Genomic DNA, 14260 nt, shown 5'->3' with positions numbered 1-14260 from the left:
GAATGTTTCTCAAGATCTTGAGGCAGACTGGCATTATGGTGGTGGGATGTGGGAAGATGGGGGCTGACAGAGGGGTTTCTTTTAATAAGGCCCTTCCTCCTAATCCTGCTCAAAGCAGGCAGCATTTGAGTTGTCTCCATGACCACTGAGTCTGGAATTCTCTTGCTCTGACCCCATTCTTGGGAGGGAAGAATTAGGAATTGCCCACTGTGCATTGTTACAAGCAAGTGGTCAAATTTCCACTTACATGTACGTTTTCACCCCAGACAGGGATAGAACGCTAGGGTCCAGAGTATGTAATCTGCTTGCTAATTTGCCTAATAAAACTTGTATCTCCTGTCACTAGCGCTCCAGGACCGGAGCCAAGGGCTCGCTGGCCTATCGGGATAAAGGTTAGGCTCGCTGGCCTATCAGGGTGAAGGTTATTACTTTAGTGCCTGAAGTGTCCAATGAGGAGTATGCTTCTTACATGAGGGAATTTGTCTGACCTAGGTCTGTTTTTTAAACCCCCCAAATTAGGCTTGTTTGTGTTATTTGGAAGTTCATCCTAGATGCCAGGCCTAGATATCAAAGTCGCCTTCACTGACAGCGGCAGGAGGACACCAGGACACTCCGTGGCTGGAAATGGTACGTTCGACCTGTGTCTTAGATGTGAGGAGGATGCTGCCGCAGCAGACGGAGACCACAGTGGGAACGGGTCGTCCTAGACAGCTGTGTCTGCGCCAGTCGTATCTGGCTCCTCTGGGTCTTTGCCACTCCGATCCCGCCGGATGGAGCTGGTCCATCAGACCGAGCCGTGGTCTCTCCCTCTCTGAGCGCTCAGTGCTGCGGCGTCTGGGGGCCAGCGGGGCTTCTCAACCAAGGTCTCTTGCAATCCGAGCAGTGTGGGTAGAGGGTCCTGGGGAGCCAACCCTGGGAGTTGGATTGGGCTCTTGTGCGGGATGGGACGTGGAGCTGCGTGGGTGGCGAAGGTTAGGACACGAGTCCTATAACTGCCTCGTCTTCCCCCGAAAATATAGACACACCCCATGCAGTGTCTCAGGGAGCAGCTACTCAGAGCACATTGTGAGTCTCAGTGTTGAGAGAGAGAGAGATGTGGGAGGGGAGGCTGGGGGGGGTGGGGATTGAAAGATTGGAGTAGCGAGTGGCCCCGTCCTTTCTCGAATAAAAGTCAAGTGCCCATAGAGCAGTGGCTCTCAACCTTCTAATGCTGCAAGCGTTCACTTCATGTTGTGAACCCATCCATAAGTTATCTTCGTTGCTGCTGTATGACTGTATTTCAGCTACTGTTATGAACCGTAATGTAAATATCTGATATGCAAGATATCTAATGTACAACCCTAGTGGTGAGCCACGGAAAGGGGTCGCGACCCTCAGGTTGAGAAATACTGCTTTTGAGGGTTTGGGGAAGATGTAAATAAAATACACAAAGGTGGTCACCAGGAAGTTACTGCTATTTTTTGTGGTTTGACTGGGAACTGGGTGAGTGGTTTTCTACATCCGGATATTTTGTATCTGCAGGAAAAGAGGAATGGTCAGGCTCGGGCAGAGCAATTCCTTATGGCTAGGGGCTATTGCCCTGCACAGCCTGACTCAATTCCTAGTAACCCGAGGCTTTTAACCCACACAAAGAGCAGCTGCAATTAAGGTAGGGAAAACCAAGCTTCTGTGGACTCTTATTTTAGACTTCCGGATGCAGGATGGCTTAGAGTCACATTTCCAGTGTATTTCTTTTTCTGGGCTGGGGAGGGGTCAGGCTTTTCAAGACTGAGTTTCTCTGTGTAGCCCTGGTTGTCCTGGAGTTGTGGACCAGGCTGGCCTCAGACTCAGAAATCTGCCAGCCTCTCCGAGGAGTGCTGAGATTAAAGGCATGTACTACCATACCCAGATTCAGGGCTTTAGTTTTTGTCACTTCCTTTTCCACTGTCTTTCACAGTGCCCTTTCTTAGGTTAATTCTCATTTTTGTCCCATCCTAAACCTTTTTAAGCAAATAACTCCCCTCATTCCTCCAGAACCCAAGGATTCCTCCTAAACTCCCTTCAGGGATTCAGGATGGCTGCCTGAGTCTTGATGCTGTAACTCACCCAGTGAATCCCTGCTCAGTTCCCTCTCTGCCAAACCTGTAACACCCTTTATCTCACAATGACCCCAGGAGCCTTGAGCCTGTTGTGTCAGCAATAGACAGACATGTTTGCGTTATTGAAGTTGGCATTCCCAGCCTGTGCCCAAGTCAGGCCCAGCCACCTCTTGTCAATAAACTTTTATTAGTTTAAAGAGCCAAGTTACTGGTGAAAAGCAGAAAAATATCCATCCTGCCACTGCACATTGGAAAGAGGAAGGAAGAGGTCCAGGGAGGCCCCTCAGTCTGTCTTCAAGGTTCTGAAGTGAGAGGAATGAAGAGGGATGTGCAGATGCAAGCAGTCCAGTCAGGGTGTGGTTCTGCCCTGCACTGACCCACACCACTGGTGGGCTTCAGGCTCATCCTGTCAGGTGATCTGACAAACTGTTAGTAGGGTGTTAAGTCTCTTTCTGAAAGACAGACTCCCCACTCTGGTTGGTGCCTTCTCCTTCTTTCAGCCTGAGATTCCTGGGGGAATTCCCATTTCTTTGGGGTCCATTGTTTGAGAGTCTCTAGAATATCCTCAATTCTTCCAGGCAGGCTACAGTGGCAGGATTTGTTGAATACTCAAATTGGACAAGATTGTTAGTGCTGGCAGATGGTGGTTGTTTATTTGTGTAATCAAGCTGGACTTGTGTAAACAGTCCCCCTTTCTGGGTAGTGATTCTCTGTGTAGCAAATCAGGTCAGTACGGTTGTTGTACAAGGTGACACTCTCCTCGGCTAGCTCTGTCACAGAGGTTGTGATATTCTGCACAGCAGAGTGACTTAGAGCAGTCCCTGCCCACTTTCTCTACCCTGTCTCTGTTTCACCCAGAGATGCTTGCTGTTCCTAGGAGTGCCACGGAGTTAAAGGATGTTTCCTCTAAATTCTGTAATCTGTGTCCTTGGGTGCAGAGTTCTTAGAACTAGGAATAAATCTGTGACTTTGCAAGTCTTCCTGACATTGCCAAACTCACTGAAAAGGGATGTATGTCTACAAGGTAGACTTGGCCTCTGTCTGCCAAATCAGTCTGTGGTCTTGGAGTTTTTCTAAGTGCATGAATGTCTTTGCACCATGTGAGTTCAGTGTCCTCTGACCAGAAGAGACCTTCAGATCCACTGGAACTGGAGTTAGGTGCAGTACAAGTACTAGGAAAGGATCCAGATCCTCTGAAAGGGCAGCTCGTGCTCCTGCCCACTGAGCCTCATCACCAGCCCCTTGCAGCTTTTTGAATTGGAAAAGAGTTTTATATATCTTTAAAGATACAAGATTGGTTATATTCACCTCCTCCTGGGTGCAGCTTTTTCTTAGCCAGCACATTGACTGACACCGTAGGGATCTATTAATACCGACCCTGGGAAATTGGGAAATAACATAATTACTATACATTTAGTCCTATGTATTCAGTATTCTGAATTTTTTTTTTAAAGACACGGTTGGTTTCTCAGCCTTGGAAGTCACCTTGCAGACCAGATTGGCCTGAACTCACAGAGATCCCTCTGCCTCTGCCTCCCCAATGCTGGGTGAAAGGTGGGTACCACCACACTTGGCAATTCTGCCTTTTAAAAAAGTTTTATCTACTATAAGCCTTTAAACAAAACTTCCTTAGACCCTGTGTGGCATATTTAAGCTTTCTGATTTTTGCCTTGAATTTTTATTTCCATTTTGGATGAGGTTGCTGTCAAAATCTACTACCTACTTCTTTTATCTGAAAGCTTTTTTCTTTTACTTTTTTTCTACCAAAAATAGAATATATAACTTTAAAAAAAGATTTAATTATTTTATATATTTGAATACACTTGTCACTGTCTTCAGACACACCAGAAGAGGGCATCAGATCTCATTACAGATGGCTGTGAGCCATCATGTCGTTGCTGGGAATTGAACTCAGGACCTCTAGAAAAGCAGTCAATTCTTTTAACCACTGAGCCATCTCTCCAGCCCAAACATATCTTTTTCTTTTCTTTCTTTCTTTGCTTGTTTGTTTGTTTGTTTGTTTGTTTCTTTTTCTTTTCTTTATGGTTCATTTTTGTGTTTGTTTTTTAAGGAATTTAGGACCTTTTTCTTCCAAGATTATTTGTGTGTATGTGTGTGTGTGTGTGTGTCTGTTGACATCATGTGTGTATTGTGTGCATGTCTGATACCTGTGGAGTCCAGAAGAAGGTACTGGATCCCCTGGAAGTAGAGTCAAAGACAGTTGTAGCCACCGTGATTGGAACCAAACCCAATTCCTCTGCAAGGACAGTGAGTATTATGAACTTCTGAGCCGTCGCTGCAGCTGCTAGGTCTGTTTATTATTTTTATTTTTCCTCTCAATAAAACAAATTTATGTTTTAATGAAAACATATAAGGTTTCATCTAAATACACCTGAGACACACAGACTTGCCAGGAGTCTTACATACCTATTCTTAAGTAACTTAAAATATGCATTATATGCCCTCTGAAAGACCCAACAAGCAGCTGACAGAGTCAGATACAGATATTTGCACCCAACTAATGGACAGAAGCTGCTGACCCCTGTGGTTTAAATAGGGAAAAGCTGGAAGAAGCTGAGAACAGGGTGACCCTGTAGGAGAACAAGCAGTCTCAGTCTCAATTAACCTGGACCCCCAAGATCTCTCAGATACTGGAACACCAATCAGACAGCATACACCAGCTGATAAGAGGCCCCCAACGCATATACAGCAGAGGACTGCTGGGTCTGGGTTTAGTCAGAGAAGATGCCCCTAACCCTCAGAGACCAGAGGCCCCAGGGAGTTTAGAGGTGGGGGATGGGGACATCCTCCTGTTGACAGGGGCATGAGGAGGCAGTATGGGATGTGGAACAGTCAGGGTAGACGGGGAGGGGAATACAATCTGGAGTTTAGAATAAATAAATAAAAATAAATGTAACTAATAAAAATGCATTATAGAATTAAGTTATTTCTTTAACAAAGAACTCAGCTAAAAGAACTCTCTCTGACCATGGCTCATGCACCCCAGCCCTGGAGCGATTAAGGCTCCTCAGTTTGCTAATCCTTCAGAGGAGAGTAACGTTTCCCTTTCTTCTCTCTGATTCTGTCGAGCAAGCAAGCGTTCTTTGCCGCTCTGGGCTTTCCCTCCAGTATTTCAGCTTCCTTCTGTTTTTTTCTAAAGTGTTCCTCTCGTCTGTGCAGCCGACTGCACCGTGGGGTGAACCTCGATCCAGTTTATAATGCCATGGCTTTTCTTCCTCTCTCCCATTCTCCCGTCTCTGTACCTGCTGACAGTTTGCAGGTGACTTCACTGGAGTTTTCATTTAAACTCGAAAACAATGTCCTTGAGCTTTAACCAACCAACCAGAGCCTCATCTTTTGACCTATAAGGCAACAAAAACCACATAACATTTAATGTCTGTCTAGTTTGTGTGGTAGTCTTTTCTCTTTGGGAAGTTGAAAGCACAGAGATTCCCTGAGTTAAGCCTCTCACTGTCTTGGAATGTAGGAGTATCGGGGCCTCACAGAACCACCCCAGATCAGCCTTAGAGCTGTGTGTGACAGAATTTTCTTGTGGACACTCAACACAACACACACCTATTTACCACCGAAAGGAGCCCAGAATAGTGCAAAGGATGATGGTACCAGGGTCCAGTTTGTGAACCAGTGAGTGTGGGTATTGGGGCTACTAACAGAATTATAGGAAGGGACCTGCTTCCAAACAGCAGAGAGAACTCAAAATCAGCTGCATCACCAGATGGCCCATCCTCACACAGGTGAAGGCTCCTGGCCACTGACCCCTGATCCCTTCTACAGAGCTTCCATGCAGCCACAGTCCCAATGTCTCTTCCAGCGGTCTGGCTGGGCAGAGGCTCCACCCCCAGCAGCTGGTCACTCTTGCACTGATAGTAGGAAACTCTAGAGTCTTCCAGGTTTCTATTCTTTCTAGATATGTGACCTCATGTTTACCTGCAAGACGGCAAACATTTCAATTTATTTACTTAAATTGTATAAGGATTGGTTTTGACCATTTCAACGTCAACACTAAGAAAAGGATCAATGTGATAATGGTTGAAAAGATGCCACCGCATCCAAGTACGTGTTCTTCTTGACGTCTGTGTGACCTTTATAATGTGAAGACTACATCAGTCTCCGACATGAACCTGAGGGCATCAGACGCCCTTTTTCATTTCTTCCAAGATGGTCACATTGAATGTAAAAAATTTTGTTTTCTGGTCCTGGAGAGATAACTGAGCATTTCAGAGCTCACACTTATTGGGCTTTCAGAGGACCCAGGTTTGTTTCCTCACTCCCACGTAAGGCAACTTGCAGCTGTCTATAACTCCAGATCATCTTTCTGGTCTCTTAGTATAGTACACTCAGGTGCACACACAGCAACACACGCACACGTGCACACTAGAAATAAAACTAAAATCTTTAAAAGAGAACAGAACACCTTATGTGTCTTGTCAGTGCTGTTCATTGCCTATCCTAAGGACCAGTGGCCAAGCTTTAGCTAGAAGGGCATCAAGATCAGGATTTTGTTATTTAAAAATTTTAATTATATTATAAACTAGAAGGACTTCAGAATTCTAGTTTATGTGAGGACTCAGTATTTTTTGTCTAATTATTTTGAATTGTAATTGCTTTTTTAATGTGTATTTAAGGCCAGAGGTGCTGGATTTTCTGAGGGTACTGAGTTACAGGCAGTAGTTAGCCACCCAAGGTAGGTGCTGGGATTTGAACTGAGGTCCTCTGCAATAGCAGAAGAAGCTGTTGAGCCTTCTCTCCAGCAGGACTCAGTCATCTTACAAGCCAGTTAGGTACTGTGTATACAATATAAAGATACAAGCACATGTAGATAGTATGTACATAGAGACGCCATAAAGATATCTCAAGGTTTTTCCAAGTCTTACTTAGATCTATGATTTGTTGGGTTTTGTGCTAGACTGTTAATTTGATTGTTTATAGTCTTAATGGGTCGTAATCTGAAATCTGTACTGTTGAGTACTTGAGTTCTAATAAGAACAATGTAGAAAACTTAGATGCAAACCCTGGTTTAATTTACTGTTAAACATACTATTTTTATTTATGCTTTCAGAATTTCATACCTGGAGACAGTGTTTGAGCATATTCTCACATGCCATAATCTTTCTCCTTACCTCTCCACCCTCCTACTTTTTTCTTTTTTTTTTAAATAACCAGATTTTGCTGCTCTTATATGAGGGCTTATTAGGCCATGCAGTGCAGCACAGTTGACTTATGAAGGGACACACCTCTAATGTGAACTGATGCCCCTGTGCCTGGCGGTCATTAACAGACCATAGCTCCTCAGTTACTGGTGGGGGCTTATCTGCCCTTGCCCCATCTATGCTGGAATGTGGACTGTCTTGTTCTTGTCTACACAAACACTATTATTGCTGTTATTTTAAATGTAGTTCTGTCATGTCCAGAAGAAACTGCTTCAGCCCAAGCTCTGGCTTCTACAATCCTTCTTCCCCCTCTCGCTCAACGTTCCCTGAGCGTGGGGGAACGGGATGGCGGATAGAGGTGTGGTGCAGGTGCCCTACTGAAGCCTGAGCACTCCGTAGACACTTTTCCTCTTCACGTTAACAAGTGTGAGTCTCTGTGTCTATCAGTGTCCACTGCACATGGAAACATCTCTCATGAGGTACCGCTCTTACCTATGAGCATAGACAGGTGTTGAGACTGTCAGCATTTAATAGAATTACAGCAGATTTACTGCTGAGGTCAGCTCGAGGTCAGACTGACAGGACATATTTTCCCTTTGTAGTGGGCCTTAAATCCAGTTAGAATACAAGTTATTACTGTGGCGTTCACAGTTCACTGGTAATGACAAGTGTTGACGGCTTCCCCTCCTCAGCAGTAACATAGTGGGCAACCAAGGGCAATGCTGACAGACCATGTCAAGCTTTTAGGTGGGGGTGGGGTGCCTCTGGGACACTCCTGACCAACAGATTCTGGCATGGGCTTTTAATTTGACATCCGGTGGCTTCTAGCAGGGAGCACAGTGCTTTGTGTAGGGGGCTGGTTGTAGACATTCATTTGTGGAAATTTGGTCAGTCAAGTATTTTATTTCATTTATTTTTTCCAATACAGGGTTTCTCTGTGTGGCCTTGGCTGTCCTGGAACTTGCACTGTATGCCAGATTGGCCTCGAACTCAGAGTTCTCTGCCTCTGCCTCCAAGGGCTGGGATTAAAGGTGTGCACAGCCACTGCCCAGCCAATTATTTTACTTTAATGTGTGCTTTAGAAATTATAGAGGCGACATGGTGGTGAATTAGAGCTCTGTCTAAAGACATATGTCATCTTTCCTTGTCTTTAATGATCTAGTAGAATTCTCACATGGCTGAATGAGATGGCTCCGTTTATCAATTTGGCACACCTGGGAAATGGGAATCTCAGTTGAGGAACTGGCTCCATCAGTTTGGCTTGTGCATATGCCTTCAGGGCATTTTCTTTTCTTTCGTTTTTCTTTTTTCATAACTTGGAAGCCTGAGTCTTTAAGAATTTTTTTGATATATTTATTTTATGTATATAAATACACTGTAGCTGTCTTCAGACACTCCAGAAGAGGGCATCAGATCCCATCACAGATGGTTGTGAGCCACCATGTGGTTGCTGGGAATTGAACTGTAGTCAGCGTTCTTAACCACTGAGCCATCTCTCCAGCCCCAGGGCATTTTCTTGGTTGTTAATTGATGAAGGAGGGCCTACCCCAGTGTGGGTGTTGACATCCCAGGTAATGGGGGCTCGAACACGGAGGAAAAGAATAGCCCAACAAGCCAGTGAGCGGAGTTCATGCATGCTCTCTACCTCAGTTCTTGCCTGCACACTCCTTTCTTTAGTCTCCTCCCTTAGTTTGCATCATTGATCAGCTGTGACCTGTAATCCATATACACTTTCCTGCCCAAGTTACATTTGGTAATGGTGATGTGTCACAGCAACAGAAAGCAAAATGAGACAGCACTGAGAGGAACCGCTTGTCATGAGTCCCGTTTGCTGTTTGACTAAGGGTGCACTAAAGAACCCAGCTATATACTTTCTAATATTTGCCTTCAGTGCAGCCACACAACATGTATTCAGGTTCCTAACAAGTTGTAAGAAGTATTAACTAGCGGCCCGATGAGTTGGCTCAGTGGGTAAAGGCACAAGCTATGCAACCCTGATGGTCTGAATTCAGTCTCTAGAACCAACTCCTACAAGATGTTGGTGATGTTTGCTAGAGTCCTGTGGCATGCTCACACTTCCACCCACATTACACACTGAACCAATACTTTAAAAACATATACGAGTAGTGTCTGCCAACCCTAGTAACATAGACAGGCAATATGTTGGGTTTTGAGCAGATAGCATCCCTCTGATGACCATGAGATCATGACTGCTAGGATTCTTGGGGAGAAGAGGATGGTTTGTGTGTGTGTGTGTGTGTGTGTGTGTGTGTGTGTGTGTGTGTGTTTATTTAGTGTGTAGTTGTCATCAACTGTCCAAGAAATCTACCTCACTCTTTCTTTACAGCTCTGGTGGGAAGGAATCCCTCTAATCTCAGTTCTCAGATACCAGGAAAACTGTTGTGCCCAGCATTTCTAAGCACACACATTCCGAGGACAGCTGATAGTGAACCCTGGTGGGTATTAGACAATAGAACTGGGATGGCAGTTGTTAGAAAGATGCAGTGCAGAAAGAGAAACTGCACAGCCATCTGCAGAAGAGCTCATCCTACTTTGATGTTTCTTTCCCAGAAAGCTCCAGTTTACTTTTAGCATCTGTGTTTGTGGGAATCTTGGTCTGTATGAGCAGCAGAGTGTGATGACCAGGACAACTTGAACCGTTGTGGGACATAGTGTCATGTCACCTTATTAACTCTGTGTACATCTGCAGTACCATGAGGCTCACGTTCCTGGAAATGTATGTGTGTGCTTTTAGGAGTCAGTGAGCTTTGAAGATGTGGCTGTGAAGTTCACGCAGGAGGAGTGGGCTGTGCTGGACCCATCCCAGAGGATGCTGTACAAAGATGTGATGCAGGAAACCCTGAGGATCCTGGCCTCTCTAGGTACACATGGGCATTGGCTTTTCTAGTCCATCAGGGACAAGTGTTTCTAGTTAATCAGTGTTGATATATGAGTTGCAATATGGAAAAGGGAGTTGGGGAGAATTTGTCAAATGGGATACACCATGAATTTAGCATCCAGTACTTTTTCTCTAATTAATAATTAGTAATTGTTTTTCTGTGTCTGCATTTTAGGAAACAAGTCGGGCAAACAGAAGGTTGTAAATGAGTATGAAAAACTGTGGAGAAAACTAAGGTAATTTGTTTCCCACAAGATAACCATATTTCAGAGTGCTGTTATGTTAGAACATTTTACAAAGAAGTAAAAGATGGACTTGATGTCAAGCATCAAACCAATTTCATCTCCAGGAAATTTCTCCCAAAATTGTGTTTTACACATCAGCACTAAGAGATGCCAGATATTACAGTATGGAGAACTCGAATATGTTGATATCATATGTAATGTATTACGTAGCTCATATAATACATACTTTATGTCGTACAGCGTATCTTAATTTGGTTTTGTATTACTGTACTCAGGACCATGAGCCAAGGCAGTGTGGGGTGGAAAGGGTTAATTTCACCTTGTAGTTAATGGTCCATGATCAAAGGAAGTCAGGACATGAACTCAAGCAGGAACCTGTAGGCATGAACTGAAGCAGAGGCCGTGGAGGAGTGCTGCTGACTATCCAGCCCTGTGGTTTGCTCAGTTTCTTTTTCATGTCCCTCATGACCCCTTCCCCAGGAATTGTCTGGTCACAGCTGGATCATCCATAAAGAAAGTGCTCCACAGGCCCCGGTACAGGCCAGTTCAATGAGGACATCTTTTTCAACTAAAGTCCTCTAGGTTTTGTTCAGCTGACAAAATACTAACTAGTGAAATTGATTCTCTGTCATTATGACCCACAGACACCTTGCTATTTAGCAATAATCTGTCCTGTCCTTTTTGTTAGTCCTTAAGATGTCATGGTAATATTAATATCACAGTTTTAAACATTAGATATTTTAAGATGTTACAACAATTGAAAAATCCAAGTGCTCTTTAAAAACCGAGTGTCTCTTCAAAAATCAAAAGTCTCTTAACTGAGGGTCCTTGCAGTATTAAAAAAAAAAAGTTACATGCTTTCTTCCTCTAATGGAGAAGAACCAGGGCAGAGTCACAGTCAAGCCAAATGGAAACCAACTTTCAGCAGTATAAACATTAGTCTCCCAGTCCTGGAAATGAAACACTATCCCCTGGGCTCCCAAGGTTCTTCCCACTTTCTCAGAGGTGCTACCAGCAGCACACAGATTGTCTCCCAGGGTCAGGCCAGTGCTGCATCATTTGTTTTTTCTGGGCTGTCATTCTACCCTACTGTAATCACTGTGCCTGAGGCTCAACCTTCTCCTATGCAGACACAGGGAAGGGAATTATGTGTCTACACGTCCTGGTCACAGTCCATCATTAAGAGAAGCCAAGCAGGAACTCAAGGCAGTCAGGGGCCCGGAGAACTGAGACTGAGACCATGGAGGAAACTGCTTACTGACTTGCTCTTCAGGGCTTGCTCAGGCCCTGCTTCTTATATAATCAGGACCACCTGATGCGCAGGGGCGACACACCCACAGTTGGCTGGCCCATTCCTTATTGATGATTAATAACAAAATGCTCCCACAGATTTGCCTGAAGATGATCTAATGCAGACAGTTTCTTAGCTGAGATTCCTGTTTTCAGATGAATCTACATTGTATCAAGTAAGTCAGGACAAAACTAGACAGGACACACCTCATCATTTCAAAATGGTATACAAGGGGAACCAAAAAATTGCCTATCTAGTAATGATGCTGGCCATGAAATCATAATGTCCTGAGTTCAGTTCCAGAACCCACATATAATGATACATATATGTAATCCCAGCACTTCTCAGAGAAACCTGCTTCAGTGACATGGAAGCCAGGATACTCCTGAAAGTTGTCCTGAGCGTCTCCCATGAGCCATATCACCCACAACATAGTAAATGACCACATTTTTTAAAACTTAATGTTGTATTGATTTATCTACTAGCTATGGGGACAAGTTGGGAATGACTAATTGTCCTTTTTTTCCCCTTGGTTTTGCAAGTATTTAAATACAGAAGGTGATTTGACTGATACCATTGCACATTCAAAATGTCCCAAAGATTGTGAATTGAGATATATGTTGAAATGCTACGTGAATGTTTAGTGTTCTCAAGGAGACATACCTCACCATACATGAATCCCACTGTTTCTGTTGTAGCTGTCCTTAGTCGACTTGGAAAGCATGCAGTCTGAACATGTTACAAACTGTTCCCAGCCTGAAACCAGCATTTCTGGGTTCTATCATTAGTAACACAGTCTCAGTTGTTACTCTTCATTTTTTTTGCAGCAGCAGTCAACTGGTGGAGAAATTCTGTGACTATAATGAAAGTCACCAGTGTGCAGAAATCTTCAGCTGCCATCCAGGGCAGTCTGTGAGCCTGAAATCTTGTCCAGGACTTGCTACATTTAAAAAGAATGTCTGTGAAGAAGGTAGAATTGGCCATTCATCTCTGGGTGTGCTCCTGAACCATCAGGTAGGACCTTCTGAAGACCAGGAACATGGACAGACGTTGCATAAACATAGAGAGATTGGGAGAAGCTCCAGTTCTCCTTCATCCCTTCAGATGCATAAAAGCACTCACACTGGAGAGACACCTTCTAAAAATAAGGACTATAGAGAAGACCTTCCTTGTGTCATATCTGGCCAACATGTATGAACAGAATGACTGTTCAAAGAAGTCTTATGTGCACAAGCCATGTGGCAAAGGCTTCAAGCATCCCAGTCCTTTACAAAGGCATGAGAAGATTCACAGTGTTAAGAAGCCCTACGTGTGTGAACTATGTGGGAAAGGCTTTGCTCGGTTTGGTAACCTTTTAAGGCATTCAGAGAACTGACCCGGGAGAGAATCCCCTTTCTGCCTGATCATTATGCTAGACCTCGTCCTAGTCTGCTTGCCTTAGAAGAAGAATGAATATTTCACAATGGTGAGAAACCCTATGTGTGTGACCAGTGTGGGAAAACTTTTCTTGATTCTACTTACTTTCGAATACATAGAAGGATTCACACTGGTGTGAAGCCCTATGTGTGTAAGCAATGTGGGAAGGCCTTCACTGCTTCCCGGTACCTCAAGTCACATGAAACTAACTCACACTCGGGAGAAGTCTTACGCTTGCGAGCAGTGTGGGAGCGCCTTCACGTTTTGGTATCAGTTTCAGAAGCACAAAGTAACTCACAGTGGTGTGAATCCTTACGTTTGTAAGCAATGTGGGAAAGGCTTACTTACTCCAGTTCCCTAAAACGCATGAAAGAATTCACACTGGACAGAAGCCCTATGTGTGTAAGCACTGTGGGAAAACCTTTGGTAGTTCTGGTAACCTTAAAAGACACGGAAGTACTCACACTGGTGAGAGACTCTACGTGTGCAAGCAGTGTGGGAAGTCATTCAATAATCACAGTTCCTTTCAGTTCCACAATCGAATGCATACTGGAGAGAACCCCTACAAGTGTAAGCAGTGTGGGAAGGATTTAGCTTCTTCTTCCTCCCTTCAGAGCCACGAAAGGAATCACTCTGGAGAGAAAGCCTTATGCGTGTTTGCAGTGTGGGAAAGCTTTCAGTTCTGACAGCTCTCTTCGGAAACATAAAATAATGCACAGTGAAGAAAAGCCCTATGTATGTAAGCACTGCGGGAAATCTTTTCGCCGCTTTTTTGAGGTTCGGGTGCATGAACGAATCCACAGTAGTGAGAGACCCTATGAATGCGAGACATGTGGGAGAGGCTTTTTGAGTTCAACTCATTTGCGAAGACACGTACCAATTCATAGTAGAACAGATAAGGATGTGAGTAAATACATGAGAAACTGTCTGGTAGCTCTCAAGAAGTCAAACCACATGATTAGATTATGCTAGCAATGTGGGGAAATGTCGAACAAGTTTCTAGAGAAGGTGTCTTTTGACGGTGTACACATTACTACTAGAAATTCTCTTCTAATACATGAAGCAGACACTGGAGAAAAGCTGCGAGCCACGTGATAAAAGTCTTCAGAGCTCTTTCATTGTGGAGAAGATGTGAAATAGCTCACACTGGAGCGAAGATT

At 44.2% G+C, this 14260-nt stretch overlaps 1 pseudogene across 1 annotated transcript; it reads left to right on the top strand.

Moving 5' to 3' along the window:
• Positions 1 to 464: 464 nt before the first annotated feature.
• LOC143435943 (uncharacterized) lies at positions 465 to 14250 on the top strand (annotated as a pseudogene). Its single transcript, XR_013106238.1, has 4 exons — positions 465 to 627; positions 10005 to 10131; positions 10324 to 10384; positions 12515 to 14250. The product of XR_013106238.1 is annotated as an uncharacterized LOC143435943 (transcript).
• Positions 14251 to 14260: the final 10 nt, after the last annotated feature.

Source organism: Arvicanthis niloticus, chromosome 22 (genome assembly GCF_011762505.2).
Source record: "Arvicanthis niloticus isolate mArvNil1 chromosome 22, mArvNil1.pat.X, whole genome shotgun sequence".
NCBI lineage: Eukaryota > Metazoa > Chordata > Mammalia > Rodentia > Muridae > Arvicanthis > Arvicanthis niloticus.
This window is presented reverse-complemented; position numbering and strand designations above follow the sequence as displayed.